This window comes from Hylobates moloch, unplaced genomic scaffold (assembly GCF_009828535.3).
Source record: "Hylobates moloch isolate HMO894 unplaced genomic scaffold, HMol_V3 SCAFFOLD_19, whole genome shotgun sequence".
In the NCBI taxonomy this organism is placed as follows: domain Eukaryota; kingdom Metazoa; phylum Chordata; class Mammalia; order Primates; family Hylobatidae; genus Hylobates; species Hylobates moloch.
This window is the reverse complement of record NW_026652294.1, coordinates 52737531-52759475: the sequence shown is the minus strand read 5'-3', so window position 1 is coordinate 52759475 and position 21945 is coordinate 52737531. Positions and strand designations below refer to the sequence as shown.

Here is a 21945-nt window from a genome sequence, read left to right as displayed (position 1 = left end):
GCTTCCACACTATTGCAGTAAAAAAATCATGAGCTATATAATAGTAAGTTGGGGGTCATCTGCATTTTTCTAAATTTTGGTGACAAATTCTTGGTTTAAAAATAAAAACATCTAGGTGCAGAATTAGAGTGAAACATCAGGGCTGGAAGAGCAGTAGGGCATGAGGGTGACAAACACCCAAGGACACATCTTTGAAACCTCACATTCTACTTCAACCTAGCCTTTCCTTTTTATTCCTCTTCTTCTCCTACATGAAAGAGGAAACAGTCCCTAAAGCCAATTTCAGCCCCTCCTCGTGTTAGTTCTCAGTACTTCATGATTGTTTAAAATGTGTGATCTTTTCCCATCATTTCTAAAACCTCCTAGATACCTAGATATCTCGCCTTTTCGCTGTTATTGCAATCTCTCCAGAAAATTGCTGCTGACTTGTAACCCATTCTTCCTCATTTTTTTTTGTCTTTCCATTGGCAAAGTCACATGGTATAGTTGTGAGTCAATACCATAATAGAACATTAACATACATATGCATATCAGGATATTAGAGAAAATATGAAGAATAAAGCAACTGTATAAATTTGCAGCACCATCCAAAAAGTGGTAAAATTTCCACCACTGCTCTCTTACATAAATATATTTTTAAAGATTAAAAGCATGTGGGAAGATACACTAAACCAATCTGTTTTATCTACATCAGTATGATTTACTTCGTCTACATATTTATAGCCAATTTTTAGTCAATCAAAGTTATTTATACACACACAAACACACACACATATATATATAAAATACACACACACACACACACAAACGAATTCCTCAGCTAAGCATATTGCTATAAGATATAGTGTAATGGGTTTTGAAGGATAAACAGTTGTTCCTTTAGGAAACAGAAGAAATAGCCCAATTTTCAATCTACTGCATATATTTTAAGTGAAATTAGTGGGATGTCTTCATGCAAGAAAGATCCACTAAGAAGGGCGATGGTTGATATTTGGTCTTCATTCAGAAAAGCTGCTTTGACCTCAACTGAAAGTACCGAGAAGAACAGAAAACAATACTGTATGTTATATTGAGGAGCTGAAGCACATTTATTGTGACATTTGATGATAGTATAATAATGTGCCTTGGTACCATATTATTTGGTGTGCCATTCTTAGATCTTATGTTGCCATAACGACAGAATATGTGTGTGTGTTTAGTAGAAAGACAATCCTTTTTTTTTCCAGTCAATTTTTTCTTTGATCTATAGAACTTGCTTCTTTTCTCTGAAGTTTTCACAATACAGCATGATAGAAGGAGCACAGGTAATAATTACAGACACTTCAAGAGAAAAAGAATACATGTTTTAAATGAAAGCGTTAAGTCCCTTGCCTTATGTCCTAAGACACTTAAAGATGATTGAAGTGATTCCTTTCTGTATCTATCATAATGCCCTTTTCCCCTTATCAGAGACAAACTAAAGATACAAAGGTTATGGCTTTCTTGATTAATCTGTGTGACAGGGGCAAATTGCCTGTTTTCTTTTGTTCCTTGTGTTTTGTTTTTTTTGTTTTGTTTTTTTTTTTCCCTATAGAGTGCCAGAGGCAGGGAATTCCTATGCTTCACTAGTGACTCATAAGAAAACTTAACAGAAGGTCTCTACTGCCCACTGGCCCTGCAGTACCTGACTGATGTGGTCCCAAACTAAAGTAGGCTAACCTTCATTGAACCAAGCACTTCAGAGGCATGGGAAGAAGTATGGGGGAAGGAGTCCTTGCACTCTGGCAATGAAGGAAAGTAAGTCTGCTATTTTGCTGTTAGTTGTGTTATTTATATTTTTGAAGACAACCTTTTGTTATCATTGTTACCTGTAGAGTTACTGTATTTTGTAGTTACTGTATTATCTTAGGAGTTAAAAAATATAGGTCTCTGTGAAAGCCTCAGTTTTCTAGATTGTAACATGGATTTAATAACATATAATATTTTTGGTGAGAATTATGTTAAATAATCTACGCAAATGTTTAAAAGACTACCTACAAGAAACTTTGAGCATAATCAGTGATAATTACCACAATTACATGAAGTGATGTGGGAAACACTGAAGGGGCTCTTTAGGCTACTGCTGAGCTGATGACATATACTCTTTACCCCTGAAGTCACTGCTCCCCTTTTCCTTCAGTATAGAAGAGTTCATCAAGTTTGCATTTGATAATCCAGTTCACATTTGATAATCTTCTTGCTAACTATCACCCATGACCCTAAGCCAACACAATAAGCTGTTAAGAGGCACTATGCTAGGTATTTAATATTTTGTAGCATTTACCGTGGTGATGTTGGGCAGGGAGGTACTCATAAAACCATTATTTTACATATTTTACAATTTCAAAGAAACATCACATGTATTTTCAGTAGCAAATATGTACACACATTTAATATTTGATATGAATATCTTATCAGTGGTCCTCAAATCCAGCTGTGCATCAGAATCACCATGGAGAGTATTACAAATGTAGGTTTATGGGCACCCCAACACTGATGTTATGATTTGGTAGGAAAAAAGTAGGGCCACAAAACCCACATCTTGACAACTTCTAAGACTATTCTGATATAAAATCCAGTTTGAGAATTAGAGTTCTGTAGTAGTTACAGTACTTAAACTTATATTAACTTTGTGGTAAACACATACACACACACATACACACACATGCCCTATTTGCTACTTTAATTTTCCTTCTCCTCATGTATTCACAGCAATGCTAAGAAAGAGACAATATGATACCCTACATAACAAAACATAGGATGTACTGTATTTGCTTTTAGCACAATGGAAAGACATGCCAGAAAAAAATGTAGACCTGAGAGAAAAATATTCTATAATGCTTTGCAAAATTCTCATTATTTTAATCATGTAAAAAGGACTGAATTTAATTTTTGCAAGTTTTTCTTTTCTTTGCATGTTAAGTATTGAAATATCTTCAATATTGTGATCTCTTCCAATTTATCTCAGCAAAAAGCAAGGGCTATATTATATCATTGTAGCCTATTTTTGTATTTCTATTTATGAGGTAGGCCATCATTATAATGTTAAGTAATTAATGAGATATGAACAGTGAAATTATTATGGGGCTTTAAATCATTTAAAGTCTATTCAGTATTATTACATCTTTGACAAAGGAAAATAAAATTCATGATGAAAATGAGAATTACAACCTCATCTAAACTAATCTAACTGTGGTTTTTAAATATCACTTGGATCAACTCATTAGCTCTCCCTGATAACTGTCAGTCTCAATATATAGGTGACTGACCTAACTTTATAGTATTCACCATAACTCCTTAGCTACAGCTGACAGTACTGAAAATTGTGTGGGATTATTTCTCCTACGTCTAACGTGGTCTTGCATATTAACATTGGCTAGTTGAATGCATGTTCCCTAAAAGCATCCCTCCTTCAGATTTGAGCTCCCATGTAATCTGTTTAGATTTTATTTTCTTCAGTTTCAATTAACTGGCCAAAATCCAACCTAACCGTGTAGAGGAAACAACTAGTAACAGTGTTATCAAAGGACTCAAACAGGAATGTGTGTTTAGACATTTGGTATATTCTGTTCTGCTTGTGTATAGATGGTTCATGAAGCCATTTGAAAAAGTTGCTTTCCCACTTACAAGCTAAACTCTGTGTAACAATTTTTTGAAGCTATCCCCATGCATTCGAAGCACTTGGGCCTTTTCTTGCATTCTACATTTTTCAGTATGTGTGCCGGCTTTTCCTCTATCCTCTGAATCCACCCAGTTCAAGTCCTGGTTTAAAAAATTTTATTAATTATACTCTTTTAAAAGAAGATGTCATAAATTCTATGTAAGAACGAATACACAGTCATGACTGCCCATTTTATTACAGTAACTATGATGCTAAGAAATAGAGAATAAAAGTATGCAAACTTGGGAATTAAAATGACTTACATTTTACTCCATAAATCTGTGGTAATCTTGGGCCAGTTCTTATTACACTAAGCCTCTGTTCCCTCATATGTAAATGGGAATAAATATGCTTACCTTCTGCTTCACAATGTGGTTATGAGTTTAGAATAAGGCAATTTATGTGAGGATGCTTTGGAACTGTGAAGCATTACATAGAAAAATTATGTTATTAAAATAAGTAACTTCCAATTTAATATCTCAGTTGTATAGAGTAAAAGATTGAATAGGTTTTTGTATATCGCAGATTTGGCCAGGAATCAGTACCATGACTTCTGTGAAATATGGTTAATAATGTCTAAAAGTTAGGACTTCTCTGAAGATTAATAATATCAAGTTTATCTCTTGACTGCCTCTCCCCTCCAATCTCTACTTCCTAAAACTTATCCTGTTTTCCAAATCCATACATCTCAGGCTTTTGCACATAAAAGTTTGATTATATAAGCATATATCTGTAAAAATACACACACACACACACACACACATACACACACACACACACACACACACACATATAACAAGCAAACGAAAATCCTCCTCTCTGGTTTCCCTTGGAAGCTATGTATCTCCATCACGAAATGTCACCATGATGATTTTATGTTTTTCACTGACTACTAGGTTATACCATAAGTTCCTTGAAATATAGGAAAATTGACTTAATCTGCTTTATATTTTCATGATCTGACACGTCATATACTTAACACTCAATAAACATTTTTAGAATTAAAGTAAGTAGCTCAGCAATGGGCATTCAATTTCGCATGAATTCATGTGAATATGAATGCCCATTGCTGAGCTACTGATTACAGAAACTGTGTTGTAATTCTTACTTGTTAGATTAAATCCAACTTCTTCTCTGTTATTTGGAAATAATAAAAAAACCCTGATGTTATACTGAGTATTATAATAAGACACATTTTATTCAGAGAAAGTGTTTTTCTGTACTAAGATGTTTATTACAGTAAAATTCCGTTTAAAAATTCTGGTACGTATTAAGAATGATAACACTATTTATCCTTAAGATGTTTGTCCTATACCCAGAGGACATATAGTCATATATTATATTGGAAATATTATTCATGCCATTTAAGTTCCAGAACAACTGCAAAATATCGCCATTGTGATATTACACAAAAGAACGCATATTTATCTAAGGAAAATTCTGTGGTAATTAAGTGAAGATTATTTGAACTAATATAAGTTAATGTATATATACATGAATACACAGGTATAAAATAAAAGCTCGAAAATGGACTCATTTCTTGGTAGGAATAATTCTAAAAACCTAAAACAAGCTAACAAAAAATACAATGGGTCCATATGTTTAAATGCATGCGGCATTACCTCTTTCAGTACCACATACTCTTCCTACAACCTCTCAAGCTTCATTTCATCAGAGACGCCGTCCCTCAATTTTATTAGATTGAAGTCAATCGCTATATGCTCTTGGTGCTTCACATACCTCTCTCATTTTATTAATTATGGTATTAAAATTATATCTTTATATTGCTTATATGTATAAGCAATTAATACATCTTTTTATACAGTAGTCATATAATCCATTAAGTATGTTTACCCACAGTGGAATTGTAACTGGGATGGATGATATGAAATCAACCTTATAACTTCTCAGAAACTCATAGTTGCACAATAGCAAGAATGAATAAAAAGGGAACAGTCTCACTCTGACCTCCTTTTTTTAATCTGTAAAATTTAAAATTTAAAAATAAATCGTTTTCTTCAAGTACAAGTAGGGTTTGGAGCTCCCATGGAGTGGCTTGCCCAGGAGCCTTTCATCCTCTTATTGAATCTCTGAAGATATATGCAATGCACGGTGAAAGCACTACCCTCCACTTTCTGCATTTTCGTGGTCTTTCCTTTCCATTCCCCTCAAAAGTCTATAAAAGCAGATATTAGGGATTGAAGGAGGTAATGATCACGATTGGTAACTGAGGTGGGAAGCGCTGCCTATAATCCTAAGAAATGTTACTTTCCCCCAGACAAACATTAACAGTGCAAGACACAGTGAGAGTCACAGATCCATGGATGGACGATCCTTTTGAGGACAATAGAGGGGGAATTTGGATAAGTTTCCTGAGTGAGAAACCTTCCAGATGGCAATCTGAAAGTTAGTTGTTCCTTCTCAAAACACAGAGCTTTCTCAAGAGAAAGATAACACTCTCTTTCATCAGAGCGAGTGAGGTAAGTTTTCAACAGAGTTAATCTGGAATTGGAAAACAAAATGTGTGCAAGGAGTTTTTGTTGTTGTTGTCGTTGTTGTTTGTTTGCTTACATAACATAGTAGAAATACCTGATGTTTTGCAGTTGAGGCAACACATCCTCTAACACAAGAATACAACGTTTATAATGCATCTGAGGACCTTTCCAATCAGGAATAACAGCACAGAATTCAAAGAGGTCAACACAGGCTAGAGTATGAAGCAAACTAGAAGGGGTTATGAGTCTCGCGCTCTACCAACTGAGCTAGTCAGGTGACCATAGAAGAGAAATAGGACACAGAAGTGACCCGATTACTTCCCAGTCCTCAAACTGGAGTTAGGATTCATCACTAATAAGGAAAATTGCTGATTATTGTTCATACTTGAATATGTTATATAGGTGATTATGTATACATTTAAGTTAATCAGTCACTGCATTCATTTAACCATTTTGAAATTGAGTTGTTTTTAATACATTTATTTGATTGAAAAGTTAAGATTAAAACAAATTAAAAACCCAAATGTACATCAGCAATAGATTATTCTTACAATTCTATACAATTGAATACTAATAAACAATAAAAATAAGCTATAGTTACACTAAATAAGGATCTTCAGTAAAAGAAGTCAAACACAAGTTTATCTAATATTTTATTTATATTAAGTTCTAAACAAAAAAACTACTATACTGTGATACGATGGTACATATAAAAATGGATAATGATTTTTATGGGGTGTGTGTGTGACTAAAAGAGGCTATGGAGGTTGGGGGTCCTCTGGATGATGGTAATATGATTCTTTGATCTAGATGCTGGTTACTAGGATTTTATCACTTTGGGGAAATTTTACCAAGCTACAGAGAATGACTATTCATATGTCATCTTTCATTTGAAAGGGTTCAAAATAAATAAACACACAGGTCATGAATGTAATATATCGAAGAAATACGTGGCAGGACAATTTTCTTGTCAACAGCTCTCATATTTGACATCCTAACCAGCATACTCCACACGTCAATGAACAATCTGCCAACTCCAAATATCCTAATACTTCAAATTTGATGCTTTGGTTCATTTTGTCCCCCAGCTGGGATCATCTACCTTTTCTCTCCCCTGGAGAAACCAAGTTCAATCCACAAAGTCCATATATTATTTCTCTGAACTTAAGAGCTCTTGATCTGAACATCTTTACATCTTTGATTATCTCTAAATGAACTTTTTTTTTTTTTTTTTTTTTTTTTTGAGACAGAGTCTTGCTCCTTCACCCAGGCTGAAGTGCAGTGCTGCAATCTCGGCTCACTGCAACCTCCGCCTCCCAGGTTCAAGCAATTCTCCTGCCTCAGCCTCCTGAGTAGCTGGGATTACAGGCACACGCCACCATGCCTGGCTAATTTTTGTATTTTTTTTAGTAGAGACAGGGTTTCACCATGTTGGCCAGGCTGCTCTCAAACTCCTGACCTTGTGGTCCGCCTGCCTCAGCCTCCCAAAGTGCTGGGATTACAGGCATGAGCCACCACACCCGGCCTAAATGAACCTTTTTTGGTGCCTGTTACAGTTTGTGTGCTTGTCCTACTCTTTCTCTTAAACATGAAGTTTCTGTAAGTCAGGGGCTATGCTTGCCATCTTTGTATTTCCATCTAAAGTACTTGGCATAGCCCCTGGCCTATATTAGGTACCATAATCTGTAAATATTTGTACAATCGAATGATACTTACAGCCATTTTTGACTGCAATATCTTTATATTCCACACAATTTTTGAGGTCATTTTGCAGTTCCTCAGAAGGCTATGATCTTTTAATCTATGGTCAAGGATAAGATTACTTGTGGTATTTCATCACAGTATAACATAACAGCAAACTTTAATTGTTTAATATTTCATTCTGCAAGATCTGCCTAATAGACAGAAAAAATGGTTCCTTTCTTATCAGAGTGAATGTTCCAGGGAGACTAATATATATATATATATCCTGTAACTCTTTGCAACAAAACAAATTATCAACTCCACTCATGCTGGGGCTGAAACTTTCTACCTTGATTTGCATTCACTAAACAACTTGGGCTAAGCCTAGCTCTGAGAATCAAATCATTACTATAAATATAATGATCTGTTATGCTGCTCTCTCTCTCTCTTCATGATTGCTGTTTTTCTTCCTTGAACCTGGAATGCAAAGAATTAGGAGAAAGTTGCAAGTCTAGAAGGTGAAATCAAGGATGTATTCTTCATACTATTACACAAAATTAAGGAAGCTGTGACAAATTTTTTAATCAGAAGGAGCTCTATCTGCACTAGACAATACGATTCACTTTAGGTCTGTTTAGATAGAGACCAGTTCTGTCTCTCGGTTGAGGGGATTACCATAATTTTCATTTTTTATTTCAGAAGGCTTAATGTCTCTACAATTTCTTTTTGAACCTCAACAGTCAACTAAGTCATGCAGACAGTTTTTTACATAACCTTCCCACCTGCCACTTGTTTGGCACATTATACTGCTTGGGAGAACAGTGAACCAGCTGTAAACAGGTCCTGAGGAGAAGCTTCCAGATTGCAGCAGTTTCAGTTCTGATTGCTTCCCTCCTGGCTATGACATTGTTTTTCCCTAACATTGAAATACCATTATTTTCTTGATACAAACTTTGTTTACTGCTTGTGATCATGTTGCCTAGGGTTTCAAAAAATTAGTCCCCCTTAAATAATCCAAGAAGAAAAAAGATCATCTAAAAGAAAGCACAGTTACTATGCAGTATCTTTCAAGGCTTGAAGCTACACCGATTAGAATGCTTTTCTGTAGTTACATATCTTCATCTGCCATATTGGCTGGAGACAAAAAAAAAATGCCTTCTCTCCATTTTACTCACACAGATTTCTAGAAACTGACTCTTGCTCTCAAACATGCAGTATGCAGAACTCCTTGAGAAATAACATTTATCTAAGACTGAGCCTTCACAATTGTAAAAACTAATGCACTCATCATCTTGCAGAAGAGCTTTCAAATGAAACATAACAAACCTAACTGGAGAGCAGGAAAAAAAAAGGGGGGTCAGGGAGACGGGACTGGATTATAGCAGCAGATAAATATTTTTCATTAAACATTAAAAACAACATCTGTTACTCTCTTTAACAGTGTGAAGATTTCACTTTATTAAGTTTGGGGTGGTTAATGACTTTCAAAGTAATTTGCAATTTAAACGTGCCTCTATCTAGTGACTAATTCATGACAGTCTTCAGCATTAACTATCAATTTTATTAACGGTTTCTCTCTCAAAAGTGAAAAAGTGGTACATCATTTCCTTGAATTGTGATAATAAGAAATAAATGGATATTCTAAAAATATTTAGTCTGTGACTTTTCTCAGTGTTTCCCATTTCTAAACTTTCCCCTTTTTCTCCAAGAAAGGAATATCTGGGAACTAAAGAACAATTGAGTAGTAAAAGCAAGAATCTCTTCTTTTCTCCTATATTATTCGTCTCCAAATTTCCAGCTGATGTTGGTCATTACATTTCTTCTAAGGACGACTTTATTCACAGAGCCAGGCTCAGCCTAAGTTGTTTAGTTAATGCAGATCAAAGTAGAAAGTTTTAACCGTACAGTAATGGAGCTGACAACTTGTTTTGTTGCAATATACCTAGAGCACGGGTGAGATGATGAGAACTCAGAGTATGCTGGAGCCACCGTGCTTGCCTGTACATTCCCAACCTTCACTGTGAGTTTCAGCTTCAGCTTCTTATCACCCACTGGGGCTGTGCTCTCAACTCCAATGTGGTTAGCTGATGCTCTTAGTAATGTCTTACCCTCAAAAAGGCTGGAAATTATTTCTTATTTTCAATCAATACGTGAAGTCAATACAACAGAAACATCAGTCCAATTCAAACTTGTGCTTATGATGTTCCTCAGGAAGACATGATACCACTGATAACCTCACCTTGGTAGTCAACCTCTTCTCTCCCTGGCTTTGCCTAATGTTAATGAGAGAATATTAACATTCCTTCTTTATCCACTTACCTATGCCAGTTAAGTCCCAGCAGGTTCCAAGTCAGCTTAGGATATCAGTAATTTGAAATATATATTTCATTAAATATGAATATATATATATATATATATATATATATATAATCAATACTATCCTTTCTTTCTTTATCCCAAACCAATTTTTTTGGAATTCAGAGGAAACGTGATTCCACATTTAGAAAAGGTAAGAGAAAGAGGAAAAAGAATAAAAGGAAGCATTTTCTTTCACATGGAATATTGTATAATTGCCCCTCTTGGTACGATTTATTTTTAAACTGAACTAAGTATGTTCAAATAGACCTCAGTTTCTAAATTTTTTACAAAATGATAATTATATTTCCCTTCAATAGATCTATAAGATATTCAAATGAGGGAATTACTAAGGTCTTCTTTTATAGTATCCCCTAAAGATAGAATTGGTGGAGTCTGATGGGTGAAGAAAATAGCCTAAATCAATCCTGGTATTTCTTTGCAACCTCATATTTTATTTGAAAGATTCATGAAGATTTTGTATTTGACCCCCTAATGTAGGTGAGTGGGTCTTCTGTGTCTGCATTTAAGATTTTTTTTTTTTTGCATTAGCACAAGTTTTGAGCAACTTACAGTATGCACTGGTATAGTTTTCTTCACGTTTCCAATACTTGGGTTTTGCTTAATCTCTTTGTTCTTTGAGTTTATAGTCTTCTCTGAATTTGAAAATATGTTGGACATTATTTCTTTGCTTGTTTTCTATTGTATGTACTTTAAAAAAATACCACAAACTTGGCATTTAAAGCAGCAACACTTTATTTGTTTACAGCTCTGTAGGTCAGAAATCCAATAAGGCATAGAAAGGTCTGCTTAAACTGTTGTGTCTGACTGGGTTCTCTTTTTTTTCCTCTTTCTTTCGGAGGCTCTGGGAACAAAATCTTCTAAAATCCTTCTTTTTGTTGGCAGAATTTAGTTCCTTATGATTTTAGGACTGGATTCCCCATTTCCTGCTGGCTATAAGCCAGGAGGTGCTTTTCCTCGATGCTGCCTGCTTTCCGTGACACTTGGCCCCTTCTATCCTTGGGCCAGCATTGATATGCTGAAGCTTCTTATGCATCAAATCTCTGACTTTCTCTTCTGCAACCAGCTAGAGAAAGCTCTCTTCTTTCCAACACTTTATGTGATTAGGCGAGGCCCACACAAATAATCTTCCCATTTAAAGGATAGTTGTGCCTTATAACCGAATCAAGAAAGTAAAATCTACCGTATTCATGTCCTGGGGATTATATAGGGTGAATACACCAGGGGCTGAAAAATGTTGGGGCTATATTAGAATTCTATCTACCACCTTAGCTATTATTTTGTGCCCATCCTCTCTCTTATTGAGGGATTCTCATTACGTGCATATTCAGACTGCGATGAGGTCCTGCAGCTCACTGATGCTCTGTTAATTTTTTTTAGTCTATTTTCTCTCTGAATTTCATTTCCAACTATTGCTGCTGCTGTATCTTCAAGTTAACTACTCTTTTCTTCTACCATGTGTAATCTGTTAATTACAACCAGTGTATGTCTCACATGTTGTAGTTGTATTTCTAGAAGTTTGAATGGGGTTTTAAATATCTTCTGTGTCTCTAACTTTTTGAATGTATGTAATACAATTATAATTGCTATTTTTAAGTCTTGACTATTAATTCTAATGCATGTGTCCTCTCTGAGATGGTTTCAATTATTTCCATAATTATATTCTGTATTCTCCTGCTTATTTGTAAGCCTGGTAATTTTTGCTTGGATATTAAGCATTATAAATTTTACTTTGTTGTGCCTAGATATTTTTGTGTTTTTACAATATCATTGATTTTTTTGTTTTGGTTTTTGCATTCTCTGGGACACAGTTAAGTTACTTGTAAAATACCTCATCCATTTGGACCTTGCTTTTAAGATTTGTTATACAGGACTAGAGCAGTAAACAGTCTAGAACCAGAGAGGTGACAGAAATTAAGAGTTCAATTTTGGATGTCTTAAGCTTTAGGTGCTTGTTAGACATATGAATGATGCTACAGAATAGGTAGTTGAATATATGTGTCTGGTTTCAGAGAATACATTAGTGATGGGAATATAAATTATCTTAATAATGCAAACAAGCAATTTAACACACACATAACTGTGTATTATTTAACTGAAGGAGTCTAATCAATAGGACTGGCAGGAGAAGGACACTCTGAGTTTTTATGTCATTGTTGTACCATGGTTCAGTATTTTTTCAAAGTGTGGCCTCTGGATCAGCAGCATTATCACCTGGAAATTTGTTAATAATGCAAATTTGTGACTGCACCTCAGGCCTACTGAATCAGATGTTTCAGGAGTGCGGCCAGCCATCTTTTTAAATAAACCTTCTGGATAAATCTGATAAACTCAAGTTTGAGAGCCACCCATCTTGCCAATAAATGCTAGAGAGTACTTTCTGGATTACTGTACTGTCATCTTAGCTGCCAGGTCTCAAAGAAAGCAGACGTTTCTAGATGAGGAATAGAGAAAGGACATTCTATGTGAGAGGAGCAACCTGTGAGAAGGCATTGCGTCTAAATGGCATTCACATCAGTCCCTCACTATTTAGAGGAATTTATATAATCTTTTTTACTTGAAAGAGGCACTCTGAGCACCCCTAAGTGTCAGTTTCTAATCAGGGAATTCAGTGAAAATCCTTTTCCTCCTAAAAATTTTATCTGAGATTTCTAGAAAATACAATGTTTCAAAATACAATGTCAAACTACAATGTAACAAAAATCCCAATTTTACAAATGTCTGTACTGTTGAAATGTGTAAATTGAAGTAATAATTATCCAATTTCTAACCCTATATTTACTTTGAGACTATGGACAAATCAGAAATTCAATTTTCCAGATATTTTTACTACTGTAATATTTCCTACAAGAGCTTAACACATGCCTAATACATGATAAGTATTTAACAAATACTAACAAATATAATTTGTATTATTTCAAAAGCACTGACCGTTCTCTTGGTGCATTTTGAAGAGTGTCACAGGGGCTCAGTGATTCATAGCTGGTGTTCTAAGTAATCTCTTCCATTTAGGTAGTATGCATTTGCATACCATAAAAGTAGAGCATGATTAATTGCATTGTTTATAGCCCTAATAAAGTACTATTTTGGAATAAATATGGCCTGCCTGTAAAGGTATTATTAAATACCACACTTTCTTCTTTCTCAAAAGTAAAAGATAGATATTACCTGTCTAACTTCGCCCTAGATGGGCTGGATCAGACACTTATAAGGGGAGCATAGTGCTGAGACACGGTCTACGAGGCCAGAAATGTTAAATTGGTTGTCAGGTACAGGGATATAGGTTCAAGATTAGAAATAAAATATGAAGGCAAGTAAAGACAGGAAATGGGGGTAGACGAAGAGTTAAGTAGGACCAAGCTGAGCCAGCCCACGATTAGGTGAACTGACCTGGACCTCTCCTTTCACCTTCCCAGAACTCCACCTTGATGACTGGTTTTGACGAAATGCTTTACTTAGGATCTGGAGCACACTCTCTTCCACTTCTTAAATAGACGCCTGTTTAATTCATGTTTCAAGCAATTTCAAAACAAAAATTTCATACTTCAATACAGGTATCTAATCCTGAAATGGATTAAAGTTTCCTATTTCTGTCAAAAGCATCATTCTACTTATGCCTAGGCTCAAGATTTTACAATTATACTATTAATTCTCTTTCATTAGCCACATCTCCCTTTTCACTACTTTTTATTTTATTATTTATTATTTATTTATTTATTGAGATGGAGTCTCACTCTGTTGCCCAGGCTGGAGGGCAGTGGTGTGATCTCAGCTCACTGCAACCTCTGCCTCCCAGGTTCAAGTGATTCTCCTGCCTCAGCCTCCCGAGTAGAGACAGGGTTTCATCACACTGGCCAGGCTAGTCTCAAACTCCTAACCTCAGCTGATCCGCCCGCCTCGACTTCCCAAGGTGCTGGGATTACAGGCGTGAGCCACCGCGCCTGACCTCCATTTTGTTTTTAATGTGGTGGAATACATTACATTTTTTAGTATAATACAAGACACTAAAAAGTGTAGAAAACTTATGATGCAGTTATATTACTCAGGCACCAGGCTTGGACCCACCCATGGTCTAGGAAGTTGAGTGGTAACCACCTACCATTAAAGTTTTTCATGCCAAAATGATATTTTTCATAAAGTGCTATACAGAAAGCTGGAGTTTCAATTTGTTTACTCTTCAAGAACTTTAACAGATTCAACTCTGTTGTGGAGAAACCTGTGGACTGGTTGCAAATATCCTTGGAGGCTACCTCTGTGAAAAATGGTGACTGCCCTCGGTCTGCACAAGAAAGAAAGTCAGCCTGTCAACTTTGACAGTAAAATGCCCAATGCAACTTCTTGTTCAGCTTGTTTCTAAAACATATAAATCCCTTGTTAATCAATAATACAGCACTCAGTCACTAATTTCAGAATAGAACTATGAATAAGCTGTGACCCAGCATTTCTCAAAGATGGCTTGGAACATCTAATACTTAAGAAAGATAGCTTAATAGGCATGTAAATCTTTTAATTCTCTAGGTTCAATAAATTGTATCCTGACATATAGATAACCAGAAATAAGGTACTAGAGTAATATTGCTTCAACTGTCCTTAGGAATCTCTTTGTTCATGAGAACATCAATTATGCACTGAATGATGCAAGATGTGGGAGATACCATTCTGGGTACTTCGGAATATCAGAGGAAAAGGAAACACAAACCATTTAAGATGGCATGTTCTGACTGCAACTCTTAGAGAGGGTTAATAGTAAAAATTTTCATACATAGAATATTTGTGTATTTTTTAAAATCAGTATTAATTAACATGTATTTTATAATTGATCTTGAGAAAAAAAGCACAATAGTTCTTATTCTTATTTTTATCCCACAGACTAATTTAATAAATATTTACTGATTGACTTCCACGTATAATAGAAATATGATGGGAAACTAGGCAGACATAGTCCCCATCTCGAAGAAAAATATACTAAAGGAATCTTGGGAAGATTACAATTAAAGACATAGCCATATTAAAGCTTTAAGATCGTTTGAAAAATTGTAAAATAATCAATTATAGGTAATGAAGCCTGAAGAAAATAGCGGGAAATTCATTACACCTAAAAACTTAGCCTATCGGAAGCTATTCTTTTTAAGGACATAATTTATCTTTTATCTTCCTGATACTAATATTTATTCTGAAAAAGACTGAAAAGTTCATATAATTTCTTCTTATTGGCAATGATGATGACTTTATTTCTCAAAATACAACTGTTTACTTTTAAAAAGTCAAATGATGAGAAATCCTTTACTAATCCTATTTCTTGTTAAGTCACATAAAATGCAGAACTCGCTGTACATAATTATCTCATCGGATCACCTCTATTTCTCTACTTCTATTTTTTGTTGTGATTTTATATTGTCCATTTTTAGGTTACCTTCTTTACTGTATGTGGTTTCAAACTTGCAAAGACAGTTTTTGGAAGAAGCAAAGCATAGCAAACTTTATTAAAGATGTACAAACACGTTGAAAATACAGTCCACATATTAGGTAGAAATTCTCCATTCCATATTAAGTGTAGTTTTTTTCTTAATTCCATATGAAGGGCAGTCATTTCCATATTAAGTGTAGTGACCACCTACAACATTCACACAGTGTATTACTTATGCCCTTTAAGAGCAAGCGCCACCCATTATATATGTATGTATATTTTTGTGTGACCTGTGAAAAACTCTATTAGGACCAACATCAGTTTTCCACTTTCTCTTTGTTAAGGAAGAGACTTGATCACGATTTGGTGATGTAGGTTTTGTGAGTGGCAATGCACACAGGCCAGGGCAGTGTATCATGTACACTGTGTCCTCATTCTCTATATTCATAGCCTTCATTTCAGCTGGGGCTGGACATGTGGTCCAGTTTTTGCCAATGATGACAGAGAAAATCTGATGAGAGGATTTCTAAAAACCTTTTCCTTTCTTATAAAAAGTTCACGGAATTGTCAGGCACTGCCTTTTCCCCTACCTTCACTGATTAAGAGGCCATGTCAAAGATATGACATATCTTTTGTGACTGTGAGACGTTACCCAAGATGGAAGCCAACAGCCTCAGAATGTTGGAGAAAAGTTCAAGATCCCAGATGTTAGTGGGTAGAGGAAATGGGGAGATGTCAAAGGGTATAAACTTCCAGTTATAAGAGGAGTTAAGTTCTGGGAATCTAATGTACAGTAAGGTGACGATAGTTAATAATAATATATTGTACACTTGAAATTTGTCAAGAGAGTAGATTTTAAGTATTCTTATCACATATGCATAAAAGAAAATTATGTGATGTGACAGATATGTTAATTAGCTTGATTATGGATAACATTTCACAATGAATATGTATATGAAAAAATCATGTTGTACATCTTGAATATATGCAATTTTTATTCATCAATTATACCTCAATAAAGCTGAAAACAAAATACTGATGTTATGTCATTTTTAAGAAGCTGAACCAGCACTAGCGATATCTGCTATTGTCTTCTTACTATGTGAAGGAGATGAACTGCCATATATTTAGAAAAGTATGAGTTGGGGTTTCAGTTTATGGCAGCTGAATATATTCTTAACTTATGCACTTTCATACCTTTTCATTAGTAGTACTCAATAAATAATTCTTCAAATTGTTCTTTAATCAAGATGTCATGTATGTTACTTGTCACCCTCCCACTTGAGTGATCTAAATTAGTTGCTCACTAATTTTTGCCAGAGCTAGTCAGTAGACCTTTAATAACTATTTACCAAATGAAAATGAATAAAATTTTTATAATACTCATTTATGTTTTCTTGCTACATAAATTTCCTTCTCTTTCCTGTAATCTTGAGGTCAACTTATTTTTCCATATCATAGTTTTGATCATGCCTTTTTCCCTGTTTATGTACGTTAAATGGCTCCCCAGAGTCTACAGAAATCCAAATTTGTTACTCTATTATTTGCAATCATTCAAAATCTACCCTTAATATTTCTTTTCAATCTAATTTCACATTATTGATTATAATCCAAACAAATGGCTGTTACTTTTTCTTACATAGCTTACCAACTTTGGGGAAGGGATACTAATTATTTTGCTGAAATGACTGGCCACTCCTCATTTGTGCCTATCAATCACTTGTTTCTCTTTTCAGTTCCATCTCAAATTTTATCTCCTCCAGAAAACCTTTCTTCACTCCTCAGTTTAATCTACCTCCACCAAAGTGGAAACAATATTCTCCTACTCTGAACTAGGAAACAGTAACTTATTTTTGATTTCCTAATCACTTACAAATGCTGCTGAATATTATAGGTTTCTAAGTACAAGGCTTTTCTACCCTACTATATTTGGGATACTGTCTGTGCTTTTATGAATTTTGTTGCAGTGTAAAACACACAGAGGTAATGGAATATATGTATTGCAATATATATACAGAAACTATAAAAATCACAAGTATAGAATCTGATGAATATTTAGGCACATGAATACTATTATATAACTACCACTTAAATGAAGATATAGAACAAAACCAGTATATCCAGAATCCTTTCTAATGTTTCTTCCCAGTGACCATCCCCTGTGAAAGGTAATCAATCACTCCCCTGATTTCCATCATCATGTATTAGTATTGCCTGTTCTTGAACTATATGTAAGTGATATCATTTGTTATGGATTCTTTTGTGTTTGGCTTCTTGTGTTTATGAGCTATATTCATGTTGTTCATATGAATGTAGTTTATTCCCTTTCATGAATATAGTATTTTGTGTGAATGTACCATAATTTTTATCCATACATTTATTTTATTCAAACATAAGTTTTATGTTTATTGGTAAACATTTGGTTTGCTTCCAGTTTTTCACTATTATGAATAATGTTGCTATAATCATTCTTATACAAGAGTTTTGGGAGCACATTAGATACATTTCCACTGAGTATATATCCGAGTGTAGAATTTCAGGTAATAGTGTGCGTGTAAGTCCAGATACTCTGCTTTGAAAAGTAAAAAGAAAAAAAAAAATTCTCCACTTGCATCACAGATGACTGTATATATGTGGATCTATTTCTGAACTCTCCATTCTGTTTAATTATACTCTTTGCCTGTTTTTATGCCAAACATCACACCGTTTCAATAACTATAGCTTTATAATAAATCTGAATGTCTGATAAGGTAAATCTTCCATTTTTTTATTTCTTAATTTTCTCTACCATTCTTGTCAATACATTAAAAAGAATATGACTGTTATAAGTACATGGAACTATTTATTACAGATTAACTTAGAAACATTTGGCATTGTTAAAATTCTGAGTTTTCTAATTTATGGAAATAGTATATCCCTTCATTTATTTAGGTCTTCTTACCTTTTTTTGTCATAATTATCTTGTAGTTTTCTATGTTGAGGTTTTGCACCTCTTTTCCTCAGAATTTTTTGTTTGTTTGTTTTGTTTTGAGACAGAGTCTTGCTCTGTCGCCCAGGCTGGAGTGCAGTGGCGCGATCTTGGCTCACCGCAAGCTCAGCCTCCCGGGTTCACGCCATTCTCCTGCCTCAGCCTCCCGAGTAGCTGGGACTACAAGCGCCTGCCACCATGCCTGGCTAATTTTTTGTATTTTTAGTGGAGACAGGGTTTCACTGTGTTAGCCAGGATGATCTTCATCTCCTGACCTCGTGATCCGCCTGCCTCGGCCTCCCAAAGTGCTGGGATTACAGGCGTGAGCCACTGCGCCCAGCCAGAATTGTTTTTATTTTATTTCTTTTACTTGCCTTATTGAACTTGCAAAAAACTCCAAATGATAATAAATTGAAGCAATTATAGCTGGAATCCTTGTCCTGCTCTCTTTCCCAATCTCTGTCACTCAATATTTTATTGCTAATGTGACTTTTGCTGGAGGATTTTTGCATATATGCTTTATCAGATTTTTTTAGACTACAATTTCTGGTTTAATAACAGTTTTTAACATGAATAGGAAGGATTAGCCTTCTAATCATAAGTATCTGGTACAGAAGTTACACATCCACAGTAAACAAATTAAAAGCTGGTCAAAATATATGAAATGACTGTTTTTAGCTATTGAGACAAGTAGTGTTGGGCTGTGATTCCTCATAAAAGGGAAACAAATTAGATGGTCCCTATTGAATTTTCAGCTTTCTTCATGGTCGCAATTTCCAGATGCCAGTGCAAGGAGGCGAAACTGAAGGAGAATAAGGTGGTTACATTCAGTTAGAGCCTGAGAGCAGAATTTGGTTAGGCTGAAGCAGCTGGAAACTGTGGAATGTAATACCAGAGAGGAGACTGCCACACAAAGAACTCCAAAAATGTGAGCAAAGATCCCCTGTACTCTGTTGTCAAATACTAAGCTGTGCATCAACAATGTTGTTGCATTATATGTAGATATGGCCAACACCCCAAAATATGGTGTTTCTGTCTCTCCCAAAGCATAGAATGAAGTTGTTCTCCGGAGTCTCCTTATCTACCTAAAGTCTGGGCCTGTCACAGAAGAAAACAATGACCTCTGGTCACTTTCTTAAATTTTCATTAACTGAACTCTGATCACAGGATGAAAGACTGAAGTCTGGCCACATACCTGGGCACACTTTTGTCACTAACCACTGTCTCTTCTGTGAGCCCAAAAGACTTCCTTCCAGCCATCGTATGTTCTTTAAGCTCATTGAATTTCCCTGACAATCATTTGCTACCCCACTAAAATCATCCACACTTCCCCACCTCACTTTTCCCTAAGAAGGAGAGCATGTAACCATTTGTATCCCATTGCATGGTAATCACTCTGTGCTTCTCCCCCAGGTACATTAATAACTTTGTATGTCTTTTCTCCTGTCAATCTTCCTTTTTTTCAGTTTGATTTTCAGCAAACCTTCAGAAGACAAAAGGGAAAGTTTTCCCATGGGCCAACGTGGATATGTATCTGTAATAGTCTGCTCAGCCTTCTACAGCAAGATGTTGCAGACTGGGTGACTTAAACCGGGGATCCTCAAACCCTGGCCATGGATCTGTATGGGTCAGTGGCCTGTTAGGAATCAGGTCACGTAACAGGAGGTGAGTGGCCAAGCAAGCATTACAGCCTGAGTTCCGCCTCCTGTCAGATCAGCGGTGGCATCAGATTCTCATAGGAGCACAAACCCTATTGCTAACTGTACTTGCAAGGGATCTAGGCTGCATTTTCCTTATGAGAATCTAATGCCTGATGATCTGAGGTGGAATAGTTTCATCCAAAAACTGGCCTCCATAGTCCCCTCCATGAAAAAAATTGTCTTCTGCAAAACTGGTCCCTGGTGCCAAAAAAGTTGGGGACCGTTAACTTGAACAACAGAAATTGGTTACTCACAGATTTGGAAACCGGGAAGTCCAAGATCAAGGTACCTACTGATTTGGTTCCAGGGCTCTTTTCCTGGTTTGTAGATGGCCATATTTTTACTGTATACTCATATGACCTCAACTTGTGCACGTGTGGGGGAGAGAGAAAAAAGCTCTCTGATACCTCTTCTTAGAAGGGCACTTAATCTAATAGGATCAAGGCTCCACCTTTAAGACTTATAGGCCCTGTCTCCAAAAAGTAGTCATATTAGGGGTTAGAGCATCAACATATAAATCCAGGGAAGGGGTTGGCAGGAGTTCCCAATTTTGTCCATAGGAGCTTCTGTTGTCTGTTTCCCTCCCCTTTCATGTGTCTTACTGTACCTGGTAATTTTTGCCTGAATGTCAGAAATTATACATATATAATTATTATCTGTGGGCCATATTCTCTTCTACCACCAATGATTCATCTTCCTCTAGGAAGCAGCTAGAGTATGAAACAGATTACCTTAATGCAATCAAGACCAATCAGATTTACGGTTGGTTTATTTCGGTCATAAGGCTCAGATGCTTTTTAATTTGCCTCCACTCCTAAGACATAGCTCTGCAGGGTCTCTAGCTGGAGACCTAACTCCAGTTATTGTTTGATCAGATACTTGTGTATGCTGAAAACTCTTCTCTCCCTGGCAGCAGCTTTCTGTTTTGCTTTTTAGCCTCTTTCCATGTTCACCTTAAAGTATTAGGATATTCCTCAAAAGAAAATATCCAGAGTGTTCCCTTTTCCCCATCTCTGAAAACTCTGAGACCATTGTCCCCAAGTCTTACTTGTGTCCTAAACAAAAATTATTCGCCAGCCCCATGAAATTACTAAAACCTGCTCAGCTTATCTGTTTTGGTTATGGTCCTTTGTCCTGTTTTTCAGATTCTCACTTTGCCAAGACCACAACCTGGCAGATTCCCTGAGGGGAAAATGTCTTCTTATTCTCTGTTTTTGATTTTCTGCTTCCTCATTTGCCTTAGCAGCAATATGGTCTTTTCAATTTGATTTTTAAATATTTTATCCAGCTTTTCTAAATGTATTGACTGAAGTATTGGTCTGCCATGAGCTGCTGCATCAGAGCCAGAAGTGAAAGTATGACTCTTTGACATGTCACTTAGTACCTAATATATAATAAATGTTAGCTAAATCTATTTAGTGACTGAAAACAAGAATAAACAAATGAACAAATTAAAAGATACTTTTTTTATTTAGTAAAGAGACCTTGATCAAAGTGCTGAATCTAATATTAAATTTTCTTGGAAATTATAACAATGTTCAAACTATCCTATCAACTGTTGCATTTTTCTTTTCTTTTTTTGGGGGGGTGCATGGGTGTTACGTTACAGAGGTTATAGTAGAAAGAAATTCTGGGGA

At 35.6% G+C, this 21945-nt stretch overlaps 1 long non-coding RNA gene across 1 annotated transcript in view; it reads left to right on the top strand.

The window, feature by feature from the left end:
- Positions 1-1191: 1191 nt before the first annotated feature.
- Positions 1192-21945, top strand: part of LOC116459098 (uncharacterized) — a 33023-nt gene continuing 12269 nt past the window's right edge. The window contains exons 1-5 of the long non-coding RNA XR_004245461.1: positions 1192-1304; positions 1574-1776; positions 5958-6159; positions 19364-19536; positions 20075-20273. This is a non-coding gene — a long non-coding RNA (uncharacterized LOC116459098). The remainder of the gene's footprint in view (positions 1305-1573; positions 1777-5957; positions 6160-19363; positions 19537-20074; positions 20274-21945) is intronic.